Source organism: Sinocyclocheilus rhinocerous, unplaced genomic scaffold, assembly GCF_001515625.1.
Source record: "Sinocyclocheilus rhinocerous isolate Xijiao unplaced genomic scaffold, SAMN03320098_v1.1 scaffold1938, whole genome shotgun sequence".
Taxonomy (NCBI): Eukaryota; Metazoa; Chordata; class Actinopteri; order Cypriniformes; family Cyprinidae; genus Sinocyclocheilus; species Sinocyclocheilus rhinocerous.
The window spans coordinates 1,558,370-1,569,569 of NW_015629065.1; the positions used below are offsets into that span (position 1 = coordinate 1,558,370).

General features: G+C 35.3%; 1 pseudogene; it reads left to right on the top strand.

Annotated features, from left to right (window-relative positions):
• The first annotated feature begins 1,173 nt into the window (after positions 1-1,173).
• Positions 1,174-11,200, top strand: part of LOC107738736 (lon protease homolog 2, peroxisomal-like) — a 20,363-nt pseudogene continuing 10,336 nt past the window's right edge.

Genomic DNA, 11,200 nt, shown 5'->3' on the forward strand with positions numbered 1-11,200 from the left:
CCCCCACGTGTTCAGATGTATGGCTTGTTTGAAGATATGGGTTTGGTTTCTTTACAAACACACTCTCACCTTTCACACACATACAGTACCCGTTGGCTTTACTATATCAGTGACAACATCATAAAATACAATTATTTTTATATGGAGGTAATGACATTTGCTAAATTATTTTATAAAGCTAATAAGCACTGTAGACTAACCCTAAAAGAAAAATTAGTATTTTTAAAGGAAAAAACTGAAAACAAAATGAGTATGTTGCTATGTTGCGAAAACTATTAAAAGCAAAAACTTAAAATTTTGTTAATTGAAATAAAGCTAAAATAAAAAATAATAAATAATAGGTGAAAAACTTTACAAATTTAAACTAAACATAAGCGTTGCCTGGCAACTAACTGAAATAAAAGTTTAACTAAAACAGAAATAAAAAGCTAAATAGAAATATTTAAAATAATAATAATAATAAAATGTAATTAAAATAAGTAAAAACAAAAGCACATACTAAACACAAACTAAAATTAAAATGAAAACTGAAAATCTAAAATTAAAAGGTAATATAAAATATTATATTATAATAGTATATCAATAATATTACATTAACACTGGTCCTGAGCCCTGTGATAAGCAGGACCATTAAGGTCCTCTAAGGCAGTGGTTCTCAACATTTTTGAAGCCAAGAAGGGGACATCCCCATTGTTCAAGTCTCAATATATCCCTTGTAGTTTAAGCTATTTCCTCTGGTACAGCAAGTAGAACAGAAACCAGGACTGTCAATAGAATACAATAGAATAGAATAGTAGCTCTGTGAGTTTAGAATTTTTACAAATCAATTAAAAAAATTGTTGTGGGGACAAATTAAAATATGAAATATGTTTACATATTGTACATTTTGATTTTTTAATATATTTTTTTTAGCGTTTTCAGGCATTTATCTTAGATTGTTTTAGTATATTTAATAATTTGAAGTTTAATGAACCCCGGCCCGACCGCCTCAAAATTTCCCCGTTCTTTCCTGCTTTTGCAAACGCGTCCCCAAAGCATATTTAAGTGAACACAGTACAAAGAGAGAGAACACAGTGTACATTTGGCTGCATTCTGCGTGGTTTCACAAAAAGTAGGCGTTTCCGTTTGCACATCAAGATTGTCCTACTGCACCTGCCGTAGTTCCAGCTTCCTGTTTTCATTTGCCCAGGTTTGTCATTCTGATGAAGGCGTTCCTTGCACCTTAGTTCACTGCGACTAGTAGTTTTAAACTTTAAAGGTCTATCCAAACCCTACAAAATGTCATCCAATAGTGGTATTCAAATCCCCAGCCGGCTGCCTTTGCTGTGCACTCATGATGGAGTGCTGTTACCGGGCTCGACCATGAGAATCAGCGTCGACACGGCGAGAAACATGCAGTTAGTCAAGAGCAGACTGCTGAAGGGCACCTCGCTAAAAAGCACCATCATCGGAGTTATTCCTAATACCAGAGACCCCGAGCACGACAGCGATGAGCTCCCGTCCTTACATAGGTGGGTCTGTGCTGTCAGAGACGGTCAAACCCGCTGCAGAACCAGTGTGAGGCAACTGTCATTGAGTTTCCTTATGAAACAATTTGAAGGAGGTCATTTGTTATGATTTTATGATAAAAAACAATGGGTAACTTTTATTGTATTGTAAAGGTTTATAATGTGTCACTTTTGCATATTCCCAGAACTTTTGTTTTCCATGGTAACGTTAATGTTTGTTAGGGTGAGGACTGACAAGCGTGGCAGATACTATTTTATGTTCACTGAACATTACCCTCAGAATGTGTAGTTGAATTATTTGTAAAATTAAACATTAAACTACATTCTTGTTTATTTATTTATTTCCTTACGTTACAGACTACTAGCAGCAATGTTTGTTTACTAGAATATTCGTTTGAGCAACAGTTGGACTTTAACCTTGCGAGTCTGCTATGCTCTGTCAGCAACCAATGGCTGTCTCAAAGTAAAAAAGAAAATATAAGAGAATATAAAAAAGCCCGAGCTTGTAAATGTTATGTAAATATATAAATATAAAATGTTAACAGTCATAGAAATGTTATAGCAAATTTAAAGTTCTCTGGCTATGCTCTGCATGGTGGTTTAGAAAGCCATATATCCTCCATACAAAATGGAGATCCTCCCCAGCAATCTATATATATTTTTAAATACTTATCCAATAATCATGAAAGCATTTCCAAGCCAGATTTTGATGCTGTCTTGGTTGGCAGCTCACTAGGTTTTAACACACGGCCAGAATTTCCAATATGCAGTACATAATATGTGTACATTAACTCATTTTAGCTTTTGTAATACACAATTTCAATGTCTAGAATAATTTTAAATAGAAACAAGATAGAATATTGAGTTATAAAATTATTGGTTTTATTTTATAATCATTATTCAGTATGTTCGGTGCCTCTGTTAGATGGCAGGGTTGTCATAAAACCTACTCAGATATCATAAATTAGATTTGATAGTAAAACAAAACTCAGGGCTCATTACTTTAATTTGTACTTCTGTCTTCTCAGTATTGGCACAGCAGGACTGGCAGTCCAGGTTGTGGGCAGCAACTGGCCAAAACCGCACTACACATTGCTCATTACGGGGTTGTGTCGTTTTCGTGTGACCCAGCTGCTGAGAGAGAGACCCTTCCCCGTGGCCGAGGTGGGACAGCTTGACAAACTGGAGCAGTACACAGAGGGAGATCAGGCTGATGGAGAGCTGGGGGAGCTGTCACTGAGGTTCCATCAGGCGGCTGTACAGGTCAGGAGTAAAGGAACCTGCGTTTTTGTTTGTTATGATTCTGTTAATAGTCTATAAAAATGCCAGGCTATTACCACAGTGTCCTGAAATCACAGATATTATTCATTTGATACACCTTTGTATAATATAATATAATGTTAAAACTTTTAAATATTTTTGAAGGATGTCTTTTACGCTCACCAAGTCTGCATTTATTTGATCAAAAATACAGGAAAATCAGCAATATTGTGAAATATTATTGCAATTTAAAATAGCTTTTTTTTCTATTGTAATATATTCCTGTGATGGCTAAGCTTACATTTCCAACAGATATTACGGTCTTCATTGTCACATGATCCTTCAGAAATCATTCTAATATGCTAATTTGGTGCTCAAGAAACATTTCTTATTATTACCAGTGAACAAAACAGTTGTGCTGCTTAATATTTCTGTGAATACTATGTTACATTTTTTTCAGGGTTCTTTGATAAATAGAAAGTTCAAAAGAAACTGAAGTCTTTTGTAACATAAATGTCTAAATAAATTAGTGCTGTATTATGCATATATAAATACACACACATGCATGTATATATTTCAGAAAAATATTTTATGTTTATTTATTAAATATATTTATTTATAATATAAATTATATGAATATCAATATAGACATGTAAAAACACGTAAATATTGTCACAATATATACTGTATGTGTGTGTATTTATATATATACACATAATAAATATACACCGAACACACACATATATTATGCAAACAAAAACTTTTATTTTGTATGTGATTAATCACGATTAATCATTTGACAGCACTAAAATAAATAAATGCATAAATAATAAGTCAATCCATAATCTTGTCTCTTTCTCAAGATCTCCGGGTAACCAATCAGGTCACTTACCAACTTTTACCAAACACTTCTTTTGTTTTAACAGCAAAAATATCCATCTTGAGAATTTGATAAATTTGTCGTGTAATGGACTACAATTTAAATAAAAAAGGTTTTTAAATGGCATCCAAAGTTTTCAAAAAAGATATTGCTAAGAGATATGAACAATAGTAATAATCAAGGACATCATTTTTTCATGACTGAAGAAAAGATGAATGTGATTGTGAGTTTTTTTCCCATTTGGCACCATTCATCTATAGAGTGAGTCATCATTTAAACACTGAATGAATATAAAGGCTTCATTCTTTGCCAAATGCTGCAGGATGATTCATTGCATGTAGGCTTTTCATTCAGTGTATTGACAGTGTCGTCTGGTCTCTCTTTGTCCAGCTGGTTGGGATGTTGGACATGTCAGTGCCTGTGGTGGCTAAACTCAGGAGGCTGTTGGACAGTCTGCCCAGAGAAACCCTACCGGATGTCCTGGCCTCCATGATCCGCACTTCCAACAAAGAGAAACTGCAGGTGCTGCAGTAAAAAGGGTTATTGTTTGTGTTAAATGATTTGACTAGTGTGATCATACAACAACTAAATATGCCTTTATTTTAATATTTTTGTTTGTTGGCAGGTGCTGGATGCAGTAGACTTGGAAGAACGGTTTAAGAAGGCTCTTCCTCTGCTCACCAGACAAATTGAGGGGCTCAAGTTGCTGCAAAAGACCCGCAAACGCAGACCTGACGATGACAAGAGAGTAGGCCAACATGTGTTTCTCCTCTGCCTCACAAACACCCTCCTCCACACGTCCTGTTCTATTACACAGTCCTTATTCTTTCTCCTAGGTGTTGGCCATCCGTAAAGGTGGTGTGTTCCCAGGCCGTCAGTTCTCGCTGGATGAGGAGGCAGAGGATGAAGATGGAGATGACACGGCTATGCTGGAGAAGAAGGTGAAGGCAGCAGCTATGCCGGAAGCAGCACTGCGTGTGTGTCTCAAGGAGCTAAAACGGTACGTTCTGGTAATTTTTTTAGAGGAAACCACATTTCATGGTTAGCTACGTGCTAGACGGCAAGGGACTTTTCGCTGACCGGTGCCCGCATCTGTTCTGTTGTCTTTAAATGTATTGCAAAGAAGTCAGTTTCTTTACAGTTTAATCAATATTTTAATTAATAAAACATTAATGACTCCCCCTGCCAAAATGGTTCCTCCCAGGATTTCTTTCTCATCTACCCTACTCTCAGAGAATGTTTTTTTCTTCTTATTTTTTACACAGATTAAAAAAGATGCCACAGTCCATGCCAGAGTATGCCCTCACCCGCAACTATCTGGAGATGATGGTAGAGCTTCCCTGGAGCAAGAGCACTACAGGTTAGAAAGGAAAATCAAATAAAATACAATACAATTAAAAAATAAAATAAAATGAACAAAATGTATTTGCTTTTTTGTATACATCCATCTTTGTTTTTGGAATGGAGTTTACAAATAGAATTGCTCACTTATTATTAATTATTAAACATATTTATGTCTAACCTTTTTTATTTTATATTTTATATAATACTAAATATAATAAAATACATAGTATTTAAGTATAGCAATAAGAAATTTAATTATTCCATCCATGCATAATCCATCTTAAAATATTAAAACTAGTAAAAGTTTGGGTATTTAAAAAGTTTTTTTTTTTTTAAAGTACAAGTATTTTTTTTTACTTGGAGATATTATTATTTTTTCAACATCATGCATTAAATTGGTCAAAAGAGCAGTAAAGACTTTTACAGTGTTACAGTGTTCTGTTTCAAATAAATGCTGTTCTATTGCTCAAATAATCTTGGAAAAATTATGGTTTCAAAAAATATTAAGCAGCACAACCAAATCAGAATGATTTCTGAATGATCATGTGACACGGAAGACTGAAGTTATGTAGGCTGAAAATTCAGCTTTGCCCTCACAGGAATAAATTACATTTTAAAATATATTAAAATAGAAACCTGTTATTTTAATTCTAATACTATTCCACAATATTACTATTTACTGTATTTTTGATCAAGTAAATGCAGCCTTGGTGAGCATTAGAGGCTTTTTAAAAAAACATAAAATCTTTCCATGCCCAGATTTTTTTAATGGTAATATATATTTCTAAATGGCCTATGTAATTGTTACCATTATATGTATAATAAACTGGTTGAATTTTTTAAAGGGTTAATAGAATGTTAAATGTTGTATTTAAACAATTTGCTTTGAGTTGAGTTAAACTGAATATTTAGATAAAATAACTAATTTAATCTAACAGTTTGAGGGAGCCACCAGTAGAGGGAGTCTTTAACCACATTTTGTGAAATTAGTTGCTCTCAGTCTAGCGGTGGAGAGAGATTTGAACTGTTTACATGTGTTATTCTTGTCATGTTCTCCATGGCCACATGGAGGACGCTGAGAACTCAAGTACAGCAAATGATCTTGCCAAGCACAGCTAGAGTGTTTGACCATATGTTGAGAAGCATTAAACATACATTTATATTCTTTAATGTTCTTTGTTTTATCATTTTTCCATTTGCTGGATTGCAACTAGTTTTTAACTACTTGCTTGCAAACTCAAAAGCATGTACAAAAATGTATGCATTACTTACTATCCTAAGGTTATAGCTTGCCTTAAAATAAGATACCTGACTATCCATGAGGGGCTCAAACAAACATGCACATGTGATTCAATGTGCTCACAAACACACACACACACACACACACACACACACACACACTTCTGAATTTCCCTTGCTAGATGTGTAACAGGCCTTGGGGCTGGAATTCTGCTGGGAAAGACTCATGTACATGAAGTCTATTTCATAGTCTTTTAAGCTCAACGCTCAAGGGTGGGACTGCATTAGAAGAAAACTGATTTAGTGGTTTAGATCGGCGCTTGAAAGCTGGGAATAGAGAGGTCTGGCCTTACAGGAATGTTCTGCTGTAAATGCATAATAGACAATCCATGATTTGTGAGAACCATAAAGAAAATTCTGTGCCCAGTTTAGGTTTACTTTGAGACAGCTGCACGCATGTCTGTGTCTTATTACATCAGGCGGTGGAAATGCATATGTCTTTGATAAAATACTCACATTCCTTTCAGAATTTTTACAACATGCGTGCAATCAAGGGCTGAAGCAATTGTGCATAGATATTGTTTGTGTAATTTTAGAAAATTTATCGGCAATTTATTATCAATTAATGACAAGAAAAGTCAATAACCAATATATTTATTATGTATTTCAAGCTGTTACAATTTCAAGCAATAATATGCATTATTTTGTTATTATTATTATTTTAAATTACAGTTCAAATAGAGTTTGTAAATAATTTTTTATGTTTTTTTTTATAGAAGACACTTGGTCACCAAGGCTGTATTTATTTGAAGAGAAAAAAAAGGGAATATTGCAAAATATTATTATTTTATATACATAACTGTTTTCTATTTGAATATATTTTAAAATGTAATTTATTCCTGTAATGGTAAAGCTGAATTTTCAGCAGCCATTACTCCAGTCTTCAGTGACACATGATCCTTTAGAAATCATTCTAATATGCTGATTAGAGCTCAAGAACATTTATTATTATTATTATTAAAGTTAAAAACAATAATTTCATATTTTTTCATGATTCTTTGATTAATATTAAGTTTAAAAGAACAGCATTAATTTTAAATGGAAATCCTGTGTAACATTAAAAATGTTTTTAGTGATCAATTTAATGCATCCGTGCTAAACAAAAGAATAAATATCTTTGAAAAGAATTTTTACTGAGCCCAAGCTTTTGAACGGTAGTGTATATCTGCATTATGTTAACTCTCATGTCTGTCATTGTTGTCTAATCAGATTGCCTGGACATCCGTGCGGCGCGGGTGCTCTTGGATAATGATCACTATGCCATGGAGAAGCTGAAGAGAAGGGTGCTGGAGTATCTGGCAGTGCGGCAGCTCAAGAGCACCCTTAAGGGTCCCATACTGTGTTTTGTGGGACCCCCTGGTGTGGGAAAGACCAGCGTTGGGCGTTCCATTGCGCGCACTCTGGGTCGAGAGTTCCATCGCATCGCCTTAGGAGGAGTCTGTGATCAGTCTGACATCCGTGGCCACAGGTGAGAGGTCATTATAAAGGTGGTACACTCAATGTCTGACCTTCAAACAGGTATGCTATACGATACATATAGTCTCAGTGTCAGACTGCTTTGAAGAAGAAACTGTGGTTGGTCATTTTACATGCAGGTCAGACAGATCCTTCTATTTTATGTAGGCTTTTCTTGGACAGATTAAGCTGTGTGGGCAAGACTTCAGGCTGATAATCAAAAGTCTGACTGCACATAAATATACACTATGGTTAAAAATTTGGGGTTGGTAAGATTTTTTTAAAAAGAAGACTCTTATGCTTACCAAGGCTACATTTGTTTGATCAAAAAGTTATATTGTGAAATATTTTTACAATTTAAAACAACTGTTTTCTATTTTAATATATTTTAAAATGTAATTTATTCCTGTGATGGCAAATTTTCAGCAGCCTTTACTACAGTCTTAGTGTCACATGATCAAGCCATTCAAATACGCTGATTTGGTGCTCAAGAAACATTTTTTATTATTATCAATTTTGAAAACATGCTTAATATTTTTGTGGAAACTGATACATTTTTCAGGATTCTTTAATGAATAAAAGAACAAAATTTATTTAAAATATTTTTGTAACGATGTAAAAGACTTCACTTTCACTTTTTGGTCAAATTATTGCATCCTCACTGAATAAAAGTATTGATTTATTTCCAAAACAATCATACTAACCCCAAACCTTTGAAAGATAGTGTGTTAGTGTTGGACAATATGTTTAATTGTCATATCGTCCTATCGTTAGCCTGCGAGATCACCGATACATGATATTATCGTGCTAATTTATTTATATACTTAGTTTCATTGCTAGAAAGTGAACCAACTCCAGCGTAAGGCTAAAAGCAGCCTAATGTTTTTAATATGACTGAATTTGTTTTTAACATGATAGCAATTTAATAGAAACATTGTATGTTATTAATTATAATATTACATTTCCTCAGTTATTCAAACAGCAGCTACAGAAAACGAGTAAAGAGCATGCATCACCATCACTGACTTGCACGAGTTTATGCACTTATAAAAAACACTTCCGTTATAATCAGTGAAGATGTCTACACTGTATGATCAATAAATCTCTTATACTTACATCGCACGTACATCTGCACTTTGCTGTTTATGATTAGAGAATACGCGAGAGAGCTGAATTCAGTCAGCGAATGTGCGCACTGAACAACAAAAATAAAATTAAAAATCGGCAATGACTCATATGAATGCCTCTGATTGGCCATTGTGTTCATAAACACAACGGAATCGTGTGTGATTGGTTATAACGCGCAACACTGTAAAAACACGGAAAAAGAAATATGATGGAACAAATCAAGCCCTAATATAGTATTACTAGCCTGATAATAATAATAATAATAATAATAATAATAATAAGTGTCTTGCTATTGTCAGTGGGATCAGCCACAGGCGATATCTTAGACTATCATCGATACACGATACTATCGTCTATTGGCACAATCCTATAGTGTGTACTATATAAACATTAACCATCTGTTAAGATTACTGTTAAAAAAGGCCATATTTCCAGTGCATTGCTAAAAACTTGTGACCCAACCCCTATGTTACTGTGATTAACCCTGGTGTTACGTTACTAATCCAAGATCCTTCAGACGCTGAAACTCAATATAGCCATTCAGGCGTTGTTTTGCCATCAAATGGTGAGTCACAACCAACATGTGAAGCATGCGGCGATGCAAATGTGTGCAGATGCGTCAGATTGAGGTATCAGACTGTGATGAACCCACCAAAGAGACGTGACGTAGTGCCCCTTCTATAACGAGAGAAACTTTAAACCATGACCTGCACTGATGACTTCTTTGATGTTCCCTCTGATCTCTTGTTACTTTAGAAACTAGAAGGTGATAACAATCATGACACCCTGCAGGCCAGGGCGAGCCTTCGTGTTTTCTGATTGGTTAACGTCAGACCTCACACTCGCATACGGAAAATGTGTCCTTAGGACAAACAGCTCTTATGAGACTTTTCCCGCACACTCTGCATTTGTCTTGTTCATTGCATGCCACTTTAAAATAGTCTGCATTAGTTTACTACAGTATAGTGTATAAAGTTTAATGACAGTCTTACAGCCCCTAATGACTGTAATTAGGGCACAATTCCATCCTGTCTGTCTTCGCATCCTGTCTTTTGTCAGTTCAGTAGGATGAAATACTAGTTTTAGTGTTTTCAACCACATCAGATACACTCGTGCCTCATCCAGCAACATTATCAAGAAGTTATTCATTATATTTATTCATTTTCAAATTGCATTTGTGATTCATGCTATAACCTGTTACGCAGCACATCAATTATGTTCCATCAGCAGTAACACCTACAGACAGCCAACAGCGACCTGAATGGGACTGCGTCAAAACAGTTGCACTTCAGGTCGCTATGTAGGATGATTGTGATCTTTTCTTTTGTTTGCCCACCGGAGCACTGATACAGATCTTTTTTTTTCACTCCTCTCATCATTTTCTACTTCATCGTTTATCTCTCCTTCTCGATACTTTCGTCCCACTCCCACTTTATCTCAATGTTTCTCCGTCCTCAGACGCACGTACGTGGGTAGCATGCCTGGTCGCATTATAAATGGACTGAAGACTGCTGGGGTAAACAATCCTGTCTTTTTATTTGACGAGGTGGACAAACTGGGGAAGAGCCTGCAGGGAGATCCTGCTGCCGCCCTGCTGGAGGTGAGAGGCGCTACATGTAGGTTACAACTGCTACTTGCCTTGACCAGTCTCAGACTACAAGGAAATCCAAATATATTTATATATATTAGGGGGGTAACAGTACACAAATATGATGGTTCGTTACATACCTCGGTTTTGACATCACGGTTCGGTATGGTTTCGGTAGAGCAGGGGGAAACACTAAACATAATTATTTTTATTTATTTATTTTTTTAATTAAACAGTGGTTTGCTGAACAAATTGCTCTTTCTTTAAATAAATTCAGATATAATTCTAATTTTCTTATGGATAAAAACCTACCTCAGCTTATGCTCCAAATTATAAGGTTACAATTAACAACTGAGCGCAAAACTTAAATTCAATTACTATCTTTAAAGGTGGGGTAAGTGATTTCTGGTAGCCAATGTTGATATTTCAAATCACCAAAACAAACACGCCCCAAAATGGTCTCGCCCCTATTTTGATAGCTCCGCCCCACACATACGTACGCAACCCAGGCAACTATTATGGCGGAATCTGCTATATTATTATCTGCTGTATTAAACATATTATCTTACTTTTTGGACATACTTTGGGAGCTGACCCTTGAAACAGACAGTGGAGGAGGTTTAGATGCTCCAGGCTTATAGGGTGTGGAAATGAATGTGTCTTTATCATAGCTGAAGGGAACGACAATACGATTGCAGATGAACAAACAAGCGAACATGACACACGAGCATATTCAAG